A 14,581-nucleotide genomic window follows, 5' to 3' on the forward strand; every position below is an offset into this window, starting at 1 on the left:
TACCGGCCACCCGCAGCTTCTGGCACGCTCGTGCGCCGAGCTCTGGAGTCACACCGACTACCAGCCGCGCCTACTTCCTGGAGAAAAAAGCGTTGAAAGCGGCCATCTTTGAAGGACAGGGTTGGAAGGAAATGGAAAGTTAACGGCATTGTCAGGTAGAGCAAACGGGAAAAAATGCATTTCGTTTTGATTTCAGCAGGATTCCTGCAATATCTTCTTTAATAAGTTTCAACAAATAATGTTTCAAAGTATTTACAAATAAAATGCATTTGGAGCAAATACCTATTACTCAAAAGTTTTTTGAGCGAATCTAGTATTATTTTCAACATTCTGTAAATTAGGTTATACGGGTGCCGGATGCTCCTTTTATACTGAAATCCAGGTTTAGCAAGTTCAAAACGGCCGCCTGATGTGCCCTTTTCTGGGGCAGGAGGCGTGTCCTTGAGCATCTGCCGCGTATGCTATTGGCCAATAGGATGCCGGAAGTGGTGCGAGACCCGCCCTCGAGGCTTCCCCTTACGCTTGTCTTTGGGCAGGTAAACAAAAGAAGGAAGAAAAGCGCAGGAAGCGGTGAGTGCGGGGCTTCTAGGCGCCGTGAGTAGAGTAAGCACTACACAGTGCACTGTGGCATAATCTCTATGCAAAAGGCATGTTTTATAGGGAGGTACAAAATGACATTAACCGAAGACGTTGGCACATTTAAATGAGCCAAGTACATTGGATTATTATATAAATTGAAGCAGTCGTAGAATTGTGTAATAGCATGTGGACTGGTGCCACGCATGTGGCGCATATTTATGAGTAATTCAACGGACAGCCTGTGCAGAGTAACCAGTATCGATAAAACATGGGCATTGTTTTTAGCCCCATAGAGGAAGCGTGCTGCTGAATGTAGGACTGATTTTAGAGGAATGAGATGAATCTTGAGAAGATCAGTCAGGGGAGAGTTACTGTAGTCGGTTCTCGTTAGCACCAGTGATTGACCAAGAAACGTAAAACCCTGCTGAGGAATGTAGCTGCAAATTCCCCAGAGTAGATACAATAGATAGCTTACATTTCTGGCAATGGTGTTGGTTTGTGCTTGTAAATTGAGCCTTAATCTAATATGACTCCCTAGGATTTTGCACTGTCGATAATAGTTTGTTTACTTTTAAGGCGGAGTTCAATGAAGAAATAAGACGGAATTCAGTTTTGGAAGTTTTGGGTTCAGTTTTAAACGATGGGAAGCCATCCGGTCTTGAACTGTGCTTAGGGCTTTGGCAAGGTGTGGGATGCCCGTTGGAGAGGAGACTTTTAAGAAGTATTTCATTTGTAAATCATTATGTGCTGCGGCCAAAGCTTTTTAGGTCTCGGCTAGCGATGGCTCCTGAGAAAATTACTGTATTGAGAAGTCCACATGCCCCCTCATCTAACAGACGAGCAAAACGCGCACACACAGGAAGGTCACTTCCGCCGGAATCACCCGCTTCCTCGCTGAAGGACTGAAAGCGACACAAGGTTCCAACGTTCCGTATTTAACATTTGCTTCCGGGTGTGAATGAAACAGCAATCCGAGCCGGTGGGCGCTCACATATGGCCCTCTCACTGCAAAATTCGAGGAGTCGTCTTAAAATATCACATTACAAAGGCCCAGGCCCTCCTGGTGGAGGGGTGGGGGGGTGGCGAGGGCTGACACCTCTGCACTGCCAGTCGTGTACCTCATGCCTCTGTGCCTGACATTTCTTCACACGTCTCATGCCACCCTGGCCCCACTGCTGCAGTTGCTGGTAGAGGTGCACTGAGGGCCCAGTTATTTACCCTGTGTGCTCACTGGAGTTTTTAGCCTCTTTGTTCACCTGTGAACTACACAAACCAAGAGCGGGAAATAACAGACCGAGCCCCCTGTGAGCAGCTACACAAACAATGCAGCAAATGCGTGAAGGGGTCACAGAAGGCTCTCTGGGACCAGGGGGGCGCCGATCTACCAGAAGAGCGCCCCCTGCTGGCCAGACACGCCTCCATTAACCACCAAAAACAGTGCCCCCTGCTGACCAGATACGCCTCTAGAATAGCGTCCTCCATAGCGCCCCACTAACCTCCCAGAACAACCCCCCTGCTGGCCAGACACGTCTCCACTAACCACACAAAACAGCACCCCCTGCTGACCAGGCACACCACCCCTAACCTCCCAGAACAGCGCCCCCTACTAACCAGGCACACCACCACTACCCTCCCAGAACAGCGCCCCCTACTAATCAGGCACACCACCGCTAACCTCCCAGAACAGCACCCCCTACTAATCAGGCACACCACCGCTAACCTCCCAGAACACATTAGTGCACAATGTGACACGCAGTGCAAGATAATATTGAAACTTCCTCAAATGGCTTAAAAACAAATCACTGTCTCTGTAGAGGTCTAGCTGCTGCTTTTCCTTTCCAGACAACTCTCCGCCGCCTACACGCCCTCGGGCATTAGTTAGCACTACAAAAATATAAAATCCAATCAAAACATTGCTGGTGTCACGTGTGAACAGACAGCATCCTTACTCCAATGGGGCAGTCTCCAATCCTGCCACCCTGGGGACAAAACAGAAACAAACTGAGAAATCCCCTGCGCCATTCTGCTGCCAGACTGTATCCTAGCTGAGCCGACTCAGCCTTTCATCTTCCTCAAGGTCGATGCATGAGCATCAATCCAGCTGAGTTTGGGATGTGCTCCTTATAAACTGATATAGGGGAGGGATGGCTCAACCTGGGGGCAAGGAGAAGGTCACACGTTCGAATGCGAGCAAAGGAAAGTGCGTCATTTCCGGCAGAAGGGTAACATTGATGGTGGTTTGAAGCTACCAGGTCAATCCATACTCAATTTCCTCGTCTAATCTTAACACCAAAGGCACCAATGAGTCTCGTCTATACTCCACCATTCTCCCATTAAAGATCCACTGGTCTCCTTATATTCCTGGGTGCATAAGCATTTTTTAAGCGGATTGATGGGCAGGACAAGCGAAGCATTGGTGGTAGGTGGGCGGTGGAACGCTAAAGCAGTACCTCAGAGGACGCAAAGCAACACAAGGCCAGGTGGGAAAGCAATGCAGAGACGCAGGCTGGTGAGCGCAGGAGGAAAGAGCAGGCAGAAGCCGGACAACAGAAACTGAAGGGGAAGAGACGAACATGAAGGAGACAGTAAGAAAGCACATCACACAGAACAAGCATTTACAATGCAACGGTCTCGGCATTGTTAAAGTTAGAGCTATTGGCATTGCTCATGACAATGCCGTTTCTTTAAATGTTTTAAAAACAAAAAACATAAGCAAAAATAATGTCATGAGCAATGCCAATAGCTCTAACTTTACCAATGCCGAGACCATTGCATTGTAAATGCTTGTTATCGTAGGTGGTTTGTGTATTGCCCTTGTTGTATGTTTGCTGTGACCCCTGTCCTCTACCTGCTCCTCTATTTCCGGGGCGACGAAAGGAGCCGCTCCGAAAGGACTGAGTCTGGAGAGCCCCCATGGACTTTGCAGTGTCCGTGTCCTTCTTTATTTTCTCTAGGGTGGTGTCAACCTCTGGGCCGAATAAATAGTCGGGGTTGACAGGCTGGTTGAGTATGTTGTTTTGCACCTCAGGTTTGAATCCGGAGATTCGTAACCAGGCATGTCGTCGCAGCATGACGCTAGTGTTTATGGCCCTGGCAGCTGTGTCTGCGGCATCCAGCGCGCACTTGATGGATGCGTTTGTGAGGAGCTGTCCCTCCCTGATGAGGATCTCTGCACCTTCTCTGAATTGGTCAGGGAGATGTTGGATTAGTTGCTCTAATGTGTCGTAGTGCGCTCTATCGTAGCGAGCGAGGAGTGCTTGAGTATTGGCAATGCGCCATATGTTGGCTGCCTGGGCGGCCACCCGTTTGCCAGAGGTCTCTAACACCTTGGACTCTTTGTCCGGGGGAGGAGCGTCACCTGTTGTTTGTGAGTGTGCCCTCTTGCGAGCATTCGCAACGACAATGGAATCCAGAGGTAATTGGCCTCTGATGTAAGTAGGGTCCCCAGGCGCTGATCTGTTTTTTTTGTCGATCCTGGGGTTTATCACTCTTGCCCTGGTGGGTTCCTTGAAGATGTCCTTTGCTGGTTTGAGGACACCCTTCAACATGGGTAGAGTTTTTATATTCCTTTCTGAGGATGCAAAAGTATCCATAAGAAAGTCGTCCTCGACAGTGTCCGAGTGAAGTTGCACCCCATGATTGGCCGCAGCACGTTCAATTAGAGCGTTGAACGCTGCCGTGTCCTCTGTGGGAGATGTTTTTGCTCCATAGAGTTGCGGGTCTTGTGCATCCATAGGTGCACCTGGGTCCACAGGGTCATCCCAAGTTTGATCAGGGTCCTGTTGGCCGTCAGGGTCCATATCTCCGGGGTAGGGGACTTGGTCACCCATGTAGTCCACCAACGCATCCGTGTCGGAGTGTGTGGGAGAGAAGGATTGTGGATCCTGGTAGGGTGAGTGGAAAGGTTCGTAAAGAACTGGTTCTGAAGCCACAGGCAGCTTTCTTTTAAGTGGAATCCTGAAGGAGTCCAAAGCCGGCTCCGAAGTTATTTTCCGTTTGTGGATAATCATCCTGCCGGTGTCGGCGTCGATTAGATGCGATGGAGACGTCTCCGCAGAGCGTTCGGCAGGCGTGATCGTGGTATGGGTCACCCGAGTCCTGATTTGGAACATTTTCGGGGCCGTGGATGGTGGCAGGCCAAAAGTAACGTTGGCTGGTGTCGAAGAGGCTGCTGGAGCTTTAATTGGTTCGGAGCCCGACGTGTCCTGGAGGACCATTTTCTTTTTGGTGCTTTGCGCAGCAATGGGTCGCGTCTGGAGCGCCCTCTAATCTTTTGCACCGACCGGTTCTGTTGAGGCAGTCGTGGATTTTTTCGGCGCCGGTGGGTCATCGAGTCGAGGGGCGGGAATGGCCGTCGACTTCTTCGATGAGTGTGGCTTTGGTGTCGCCGTGGAAGCGGTGTGAGACGCAGCAGGCTGTTTGACCTTTGGGGTCGGAGTCGATTGCGTCGGTGCCGGGAGCCGAGCAGGTTTGGTGGTACCGAAGGCCTTCTTCCTTATGTCGACTCCGACGTCGGCCACTTCGAGTTCGGCACCGAAGTCCCGTTTGGTGCGCTCGGTGCCGATGTGTTTTGCTGGCGTCGAAGGTGTGGAGGGCCTCGATCCGACCAGCGCCACTTTCGGTTTCGGTTTCAATTGAACCAATACAGCTTTCGGTTTCGGTTTTGAAGAAGGGAAACCAGCCGTTTTGGGCATTAATGGCTGCCGCTGAATGTCCGAGGCCGGGCCCGAGGGCGGGGCCGAAGAACTGCGGGATAGGTCTTGGGTAAGGCCCGAAGGCGATCCCTCGACCGGAGCTATAGACTGTTGCACTGGGCTTTCTTCAGTCTGAACGGGTAGGCCTTGCTCATCACCGGAGCTACTCTCTTCGGCCCCTAAGGCCTCATTGTAGTCTCCTACCTCGGTGTCGTCTTCATCTCTGCGAAAGAGTGTTTCGTCGACGTCTTCCGATCCGGAGTCATGTTCGGAAACGGGACTGGAGGGTAGGTTCTCCACTTCTTCGACATCTTCGGTCTCGGCGTTGAAGATGTCGGCCGGGGCCGGTGCCGCTTGCTGCGCCTCGAGTCTCGCCGCTCGTCGATTCCGTAGAGTCTTCTTGGATCGAAATCTGGCACAGGCCATGCATGTAGATTTGTCGTGATCCGGTGAAAGGCATTTGTTGCACACCGGATGGACGTCGACGTGGGGATATTTCGCATTGCATACCGGACACCTCTTGAATGGTGTCCTCGATTCCATCGTTGATGTCGAATCGACGGTCGGGTAAGATGTGAAAGTTTGTTCTGGAAGTTAGTAAACTAACAAAGATACTATCGATACCGATCGAGAACAGTACCGACGCGAACTAAAGGCCTTTTGGCCTGAAAAAAGATTTTCCTAACTTGAGTCAAGATAGCACATCCGAACCCAATGGCGGAAAAAAACAATCTGAGGATGGAGAGGATGCCCATGCGCACTGTAGTCCAGGGGAGGAGTCACCTATCCCAGGATACTTCGAAGACTCTTCCAGGACAACAACGTGCAAACATCCGGACCCAACACTAGGCGGCGATCTATGCACAGATATGAATTCAGCAGCCCACATGCCTCGAACACCTATTTATGTTTCCAGGGATGCCCGAAGAAGTGGTCGTAAATATGGGGGTCATGGAACACCTTCCGGGGGAGATGTGTGTGCCGCCGGAGAGCCAAGATGATGTTGTTGATAACGTGGGATAGAGTGTTTACATGTCAACGTTTTTCAATAAAGAGTTAAAAAGAAAACATTGGTAGAATCCAGCTTAGTTATATTGCACATAGGGTGTAATTTTAAGCTACCTCAACATTTTTTGCAGGACTTCACAAGTGAGCAGTGCTGGGGTGGTAACAGGACTGCTGCTTCAAACAATACCTCTTCTTGTGTTCAGGGGTGTCCAGCTTCGCTTCTTGTGCCCGGGCGCTATTCAGGTGCATGAGGGCACGTTTCTCATATGACAAGTGTATGGAAATGGCTCTTTTTGGGTGGTCATCCCCGTGTTTTTTGACTGAAACTGCTGGTTCTTTAACTAAGAGAGTGTACTGAGGACTCCTTACCAGAACTCAGTGACCTGATCCTAAAGTGTATGTCAAATTGGCTGTATCCAATTGGAAATGGCTAACTTACGTGTAAGTCCCTAGTATATGGTACCCAAGGCAATGCAAGTTTGCTGGGTACCTCAGGGATTGCAGAACTGGTTGAGCCACCCTGGAGGTCCTCATTTAAAACAAGTCTCCCAGTCTGCCACTGTGGACTGGTAGAGCAGTCGTGTTATGCAGGCCCGACTTTGCCATTGAAAGCAGTGGCAAAGACTCCAATTTACCCTGTGCATCTTTGTAAGTCACCCCTGTGGCAGGCCTACTGAGTCAGGACGTGTAGTTTACATGTTTTGAAACAAAAAATGTGTCACTGCCATTTTTGTGGAAAGGCTGTCACTCAATTGGCGAGTGCAGGATTACACACTGACCCCCCCCCCCCCCCCCCCCTTAGCTGTGCGCATACCTGAACAGTGAGACCAAAGTCGGCACTCCAAGGTATCAAACAACTTGTTACATTAAGCTCAACGTGAATCTCATGTCAAAATTAATTTAACTTGTTGCTGTGTGCAGCTTTTACAAAGCTGTCACTTTGCCGCCTTTAAAAAATCCTGTGCCTTCACTGGCACTTATGGGGCCTGTTCCACAAGCCACCTTTGTGCCATCCTGGTGAGACGTGTAAATGACTCTCAGGAAGGGAAACAATGAGGGATTAAGGACTGAGATGTGTTACCTCCCTCCCGCAGGATGCCACATGGGTACTGGCCACAAAAGGCAGGCTTCAAAGTGAAAGCCACCTTTGAAGGGCAAATGTGTAAAACTAGGGTGAAAGGCTGCCCCAATGTTTAGAGAGAGCTTGGCATGGGGAGCAGAAAAGGGAAATCAGTTGCTAAACCGGTTTCCCCAGGGGCATGTAACCCAGAGGTAGCCACACACCAGGGGTGGGCTAGTGAGACCCACACAACAAGAGGGTTCATGCTATCTTGATAGTAGGCAGGCAGAATGGTGACTCCTGAGATAGCCAGGTGCTACACTCCACAGGAAGTGATTACCAGGTGGGAGGGAACCTTGTACCCCATTGGCTAACCACAGCTCCTTGCCCCGGGGGCACTTTCAGATCATAAAGAGGGCACCCCTAGCACCCTGGCCTCGGATCTCAACTGACCAGGAAGGAGGACCGCAGGACTGCCCTGCTGCACTGAGGGGCCAGTAAGAGGCTGCACCATTGAAAACGAATAGTTTCTTACCTGTCGGTGTAGTTTTGCAGCTTGAAGATGTTTCTGGATTCACTATGCTGTGCATTATTCCGCGATCTTGTGGTTGGGTCCGGATTCGTAGTCTTTTCTTTGGTTTTTTTTGTTTTTTTGTAGCCCTGGTGGGCGGCGACGACCCACCATTTGGTGCACCTCCCGTGACGTCGTCGTGCTTCCTGCGGAAGTCCCACCTTTGGGGCGCCATCTTCGGGTTCTTTTTTCCTTTCCTTTTTTTTTTTTTTTTTTTAACCCTAGGCGATTGATTATTCCTTCTTGTCCATTTTTCTGTATGTTTTCATTCCTTTTGATCTTTTCCATTTTACCCCCTCTTCCTCCAGCCTCATCTTCCTGGCGGAGGTGGGTGGGTTCGCTAGTGAATCCAGAAAGATCTTCAAGCTGCAAAACTACACCGACAGGTAAGAAACTATTCGTTTTGCAGCGTGAATCTTTCTGGATTCACTATGCTGTGCATAGACTTTGTAGCGGTTTTCCTAATTCTGTGGCGGCTGGGTGGTAGATGAGCGTTGGTCGTTGAAAATGTGCTGAAGCACCTTCTGTCCAACCTGTGCTTCCTTGTTCATCTGAATGTCCACGCAGTAGTGTTTCGTGAACGTGTGCACAGATGCCCAAGTTGCCGCGAGACATATGTCCTGGATGGGCGTGTTCGCCAGGAAGGCAACGGTGGCCCCCTTCTTCCTTGTGGAGTGAGCCTGAGGCCCCTCCGCTAGCTCCTGTCCAGCCTGTTTGTGGCAGAATTGAATAGTGAGGGCAATCCATGTAGCGATGGTGCCCTTAGTCACTGGCCTACCCATGAAGCTAGTGGCAAAGAACACAAACAGCTGCTTCGACTTCCTGAGATCCTTGGTTCTCTCGATGTAGTGCATCACCGCTCTTCTAGCGTCGAGGGTGTGCAGAGCCTTTTCTGCGTTTGAAGTCTGGTTTTGGAAGAAACTTGGTATCTGAATACTCTGATTCATGTGGAACGCCGACACCACCTTGGGCATGAAGTGTGGGTCTGTCCTCAGGACTACCCTGTCCTTGTGAATCTGAATGTAGGGTTCCTGTAGTGTTAGTGCTTGAAGCTCGCTCACTCTGCGTAGTGAGGTGATGGCCACTAGAAAGGCCGTTTTCATCGTCAACATTTGCAGTGTGGCCTTGTGAATGGGTTCAAACGGTGCCTTCATGAGCTCCGTCAGAACCACGTTTAGATTCCATGCCGGCGGCGGCAACCTTTTCGGAGGGGCCATTCTTTTTGCTCCTTCCATGAATCTCTTCACCACCTGCGAAGTGAAGAAGCTTCCACCCTTTTCACCTCTGGTGTATGCAACGATCGCCGCTAGGTGTACCCTTAGGGAGCTCGAGCAGAGGTTATTCTTTAGAAGGTGTGTGAGGTACCTCAGTACTGTTAAGTCTCTTGTCATTCTGTTTTGCAGGCCCTTCTTCCTGCACCACACAGTGAATCTCTTCCATTTTGCGCTGTAGCATTTTCGTGTAGTTGGTTTCCTTGCCTCCCGTAGCACTCGCATAGTGCTCAGAGGCAATTTTAGGTGTGCGAACTCTAGGTCTTCAGGAGCCATGCTGCCAGGTTGAGGGTCTCTGGCTCTGGATGCAGGACCTCTCCGTTTTGCATTGAGAGCAGGTCCTTTCTCCTCTCGAACCTGTATGGATTGCCTTGTGCCATTTCTTGAATTTGAGAGAACCATGTCTGCCTTGCCCACTGCGGAGCCACTAGGATCAGAGTCATGTTGCTCGTTCTGCACTTCTCGAGCACTCTGTGCAACAGGGGTATCGGTGGAAAGGCGTAGGCAAATGTCCTCGACCAGCTTATCCATAGGGCATTTCCCTGGGATTGCTGATCTGGTTGCCTGGACGCGAAGCTTTGGCATTTTGCATTTTGGCGTGTTGCAAATAGGTCTATTGTGGGAGTTCCCCATCTCCGGAAAAGCTTCTCGGTTTCCTGGCCATTGAGCTCCCACTCGTGCGATGCCGAGGTCTGCCTGCTAAGCCAGTCTGCCTCCACATTGTCCTTCCCCGGTAGGTGAATTGCCAGTAGATCTATCCTGAGAGGTATAACCCATCTCCAAATCTCCTGAGCCAGAGAGGAGAGAGGGAACGACTGTGTCCCCCCCTGTTTGTTGATGTAGAACATTGCCGTGGTGTTGTCTGTTTGAACCAACACCCTCTGGTTGTACAGGTGCCTCTGGAATGCCTTCAGGGCTAGCAGGATTGTTTTCAACTCGAGGTAATTGATATGGCGAACCGCATCTGCTGGAGCCCACAGACCCCTCACTCTGAGGTTGTCCATGTGCGCTCCCCACCCCTTTTGCGATGCGTCCGTGGTAATGGTCATTGTTGGGTTTGGTGGTGTCAGGCTTCTCCCTGCTGTCATGTTGTCTCTGTTCCACCAAGTTATCTCCTCCTGCACTGCGTGCCTAACAACCACTAGATCCTCCCAACTTCCGCTTGCTTGTGACCATTGCTGTTGTAGCCATTCCTGGAATGGTCTCATGTGCAGGCGTACATTCGGCACCAGCTGGATACACGACGCCATCATCCCCATCATCTTGCTCACTGACCTCACTGTCAGAGCTCGCCCCTTCTGGTAGAGCCGCGTCTCCTTCAGCAGGGCATCTGTTCTCCTGTCGCTGGGCACCACTGTACTGTTCAGGGAGTTGATTTTTGCCCCCAGGAAAATCTTCACCTGCTCCGGTTCCAGCGATGACTTCCCCCAGTGAATCGAGAACCCCAGATTCGTGAGAGTGTCTGTTACGTGTTTTGCGTGCCTCTCGCACTTCTCGCGTGAGTTTGCCTTGACCAGCCAGTCGTAGGGGTAGACGTGTATCCCCTGCCTTCGTAGGTGGGCCGCGACCGCCGACAGGCATTTTGTAAAAACCCTCGGCGCCGATTTTAATCCGAAGGCCAGGGTTGTAAACTGGTAGTGTTCCTGGTCGATGTTGAACCTTAGAAGGCCCTTGTGTCTTCTGTTTATTGGGATGTGCAGGTAGGCATCCTTGAGGTCCACGGTGACCATGAAGTCCCCGTCTCTTATTTGGGGCAGAACCTCCTGCAGCGAAGTCATTTTGAACCTTTGCGTTCTGATGAACTTGTTTAGGTACCGCAGGTCCAGGATGGGTCCGAGGTTTCCGTCTACTTTCGGGACCACAAAGTAGTTTGAGTAGACCCCCTTGTTGCGTTCTCTGAACGGCACTGCCTCTATGGCTCTCTTTTCTAGAAGTTTCCGTGTTTCTTCTCTGAGTAGGGCCAGTTCTTGAGCCGATCTCTGCCTTCCCTTTGGCTTCCTGTTTGGAGGTTTTTTCTCCAAATCTACGCAGTATCCGTACTGCATGATGTTCAGTATCCACTTGTCTGTGGTTATACGCCGCCACTCCTGAAGGTAGAACCTCAGTCTTCCGCCTACTGGTGTTGTATGCTCGTAGGCTTTTTATACTTCTCTCCCCCCTGATGTTACTGTTTTGCGCCTCACCCTTGGGGGCATGTCGAGGGTAGGCGTCCTCTTGCGTGCTGAGTCACTTTGATGAGGGCTGGTCACCCCCCCCTTTCCTCCTCTGGCCACGTCCGTTCCCTCTCCCGCGAAAGGACTGGCCCCGAGGTTGGTACTGCCAGTTTTGCTTCTGTTGACCTTGTCCGTGACTTTCACCCTGCTGACTCTGCTGGAACGTCTGGTGCGACGCCCCCTGCTGGCTTCCTCCCCTACCGTAGGGTCTCCTTGAGGGATTGCCTCGCCTCATTCCCCTCAGCTGTAGGGCCCCCATGGACCTCGCCGTTTCGTTTTCTTTTTTCAGCTGGGTGAGTTTCTCGTCTACTGTTGCTCCGAACAGTGTCTCTCCGTTGAAGGGGGTGCTAAGGATGTTGTTCTGCACCTCCGGTTTGAATCCCGAGATTCTTAGCCATGCATGCCTTCTCTCGGTGACCCCTATGGCCATGAGTCTTGCTGAAGTCTCTGCCCCGTCCAACGCCGTCTTTATACAGGAGTTGGCGATGTTTTTGCCTTCGTCTACCAGGTGTGAGGCTCTCTGGCGGTATTCTTCGGGGATGTGCTTTACTAGCTCCCCCATCTCGTCCCAGTGCTGGTACTGGTGTCTATTGAGGAGTGCATTGGAATTCGCCATGCGCCAGTGCATTGCGGCGTTCCTCTCGACTTTTCTTCCTGCGAGGTCTATCCTCCTGCTCTCTTTATCAGGTGGTGGGCCCGAAGTTGCTGGTACGTTGGCCCTTCTCCTGGCCGTGGAAGCTATGATGGAGTCGGCGGTGACGCTACCTTTGATGTAAGGGGGGTCCAGGGAAGAGTGCTTATATTTCTTCTCAGTCCTGGGCGTGATCGACCGGCAGGTCGCTGGTTCCTTCAAGGCTTCTCTCCCCTGATTCATCACACTTTGTAGCATGGGGAGGAACTGGCTCCTCGTCTGGATGGGGAGCAGGGTCTCGATGAGAAAATCGGCTTTCGGCTTCTCTTCGTCGAGTTTGACGCCGAAGGCTGTCGCTGCGCTCCTGACCACCATATTGTACACCCCGATGTCGTCGGGTGGCGAAGGCCTCGAAGGGTACGTGTCCACGGGCTCCTCCGGGTTTCCGGTGTCGAGATCCTGCCATTCGATGTCGTGGCTGGTAGATGGCGCCGAGCCGTAGAACGACTGCTGGTCTTCTTCCTCGGCTTCGCCTTCATAATAGGTCTCGTCTTCCTCTTCGAGATCCCTCGTCAGGCCCTCGGTGTCGAATTCGTCCTCGACCACGTCCGTCGGTGGAACCGTTGGAATTTTGAATTCCTTCATCTTGGCGTCGAACTCCTTCTTCCTTTGAAGGATGTTCTCCATTTCGGCCTCGAGCCGCCTCTTCTTTTTCTCCATCTCGGAGATGGTTTCGGCGTCGACCGCTGGTCTTTTCGACGAAACTTGCGTCGACGTCGACCCTTCTTTCTGCGTCGATCGTCCCGTTTCCTGGGTTGTCTTCGACGACCCTTGCTTTTCGGCGTCTTTCGGCACCAGGGAGTCCTTTTCGAAGGATCCGCTCGGCCTCTTGTCCGTGGTTCCCCCTTTGGTCGTCGAAGTTTTCGGCGCCGGGGCTCCCTTCGTGGACTTTGACTCAGATTTTCTCGAGTCACCCTCGTGTTTGAGGTATTTTCTGTTTTGCGCTCGACGATTCTCTTACCTCGTCTTCTTTTTTCTTGTCGGTCTCTACGACCGTGAAGTTTTCGGCTGCCTCGGCGACGTTGTCCTCATCGTCCGTGGAGAGGCCCAGATCGTAGAGCGACGGGGCCTTACCCTTGCCATCCATGCTGGCGTTGGCTCTTCTCTGCCGATCTCTCACCCAGAGCGTCTTAGGCGCGAAGGCTGAGCAGGCGTTGCAGTCCTTACTCTGGTGTTCGACCGGTAGGCAGAGGTTGCAGACCGGATGCTGGTTCTTCTGCGCGAACTTGTGGTGGCAGTTTGGGCAGAACTTGAATGGCGTCTTGTCCATTGCGCTCAGGGCCTGCGAGTGCGCATTCTCCAAGGTCGTCGAAGAAAAGGCGCCAAACCTCCTTTCTTCGCGCTCCTGATGAAGTATCTTCCTTTCCTGTGATATCTTCGTAGTATTTATCGACGAAACTCGCTTTTCTTTCTTCTTCCTTCGATTGTAATTCTGGAGCTTCCCGAGGACGATCCAGACCCAACGGCGGAAAAAAGAATCTGAAGATGGCGCTCCAAAGGTGGGACTTCCGTAGGAAGCACGACGACGTCACGGGAGGTGCACCAAATGGTGGGTCGTCGCCGCCCACCTGGGCTACAAAAAAAAAAAAAAAAAACCCCAAAGAAAAGACTACGAATCCGGACCCAACTACAAGTTCGCGGAATAATGCACAGCATAGTGAATCCAGAAAGATTCACGCTGCAAAACTGCACCTGCTGGATGGCGAAAAGAGGGACTGAGTGCCTGCCTTGTCCTGCTGAAGCAGAAGAGTGTCTTCATAGTCCAGTCAAGCCAACAGACTTCAAGGGTCAGCTGACTGTTCGCAGCACAGGGACACAAGAGCTGAAGAAGCCTGCAAGGACAAGTTGGTAATCCAAAGTCTTCATGCCACAACCACCACCGCCATGCAGCACCGAGGACCAAGACCCAATGCACAGAGTTGTACCGGAGTTTGCTGAACGTGGGAGTGCTGTCAGAGTTGCTGGAACATTCCAAAGGCAAGTTAATGACTTAGGAAGCATTGGCCTGTGACAACGGGCGACTGGTAGTCCAGTGGTGACTGAAATTCAGCTGGACCAGAGAGGAGTTCAAGGGGTGTCGACATTGCAACCAGCCACCCACCCCCGCCAGCTTGGTGGACCAAGAAATACCTGCAGGAAGACACCCATCAACCGTGTCAGATCCACAGCATCCTTCATCCAGTGCATCAGGACCACTCCACAGGAATCCTTTGCAATGCAGATAAAGTATCTGGAACTGCTTGAAGACTGTATCTTCTGTGGAGGTAACTATTTCTGAGAACCTTGCTGCCCCCCCCCTCCTTCCCCCCGCCCCCGAATAGCTCCTTGCCAGAGTTGGTCAACCCAAGTAACTCTACCTGACCACATTGGCACTTGCCCAAGTTTCCCTTGAAAGATTTAATTAGTGTCGAGTCAGTGGAGTTTGCCACGGTTTGTTCAAGGTTGAGTGAAATTGCTTTGATTTATTATTGCTTGTAAATTCCATCTAACTAGA

General features: G+C 51.4%; 1 protein-coding gene across 2 annotated transcripts in view; it reads right to left on the reverse strand.

The window, feature by feature from the left end:
* SCAF8 (SR-related CTD associated factor 8) overlaps positions 1-14,581 on the reverse strand; it is a 1,763,249-nt gene that overhangs the window by 1,098,688 nt on the left and 649,980 nt on the right. The window lies entirely within an intron of this gene.

The sequence above is a fragment of the Triturus cristatus genome, chromosome 6 (assembly GCF_964204655.1).
Source record: "Triturus cristatus chromosome 6, aTriCri1.1, whole genome shotgun sequence".
In the NCBI taxonomy this organism is placed as follows: domain Eukaryota; kingdom Metazoa; phylum Chordata; class Amphibia; order Caudata; family Salamandridae; genus Triturus; species Triturus cristatus.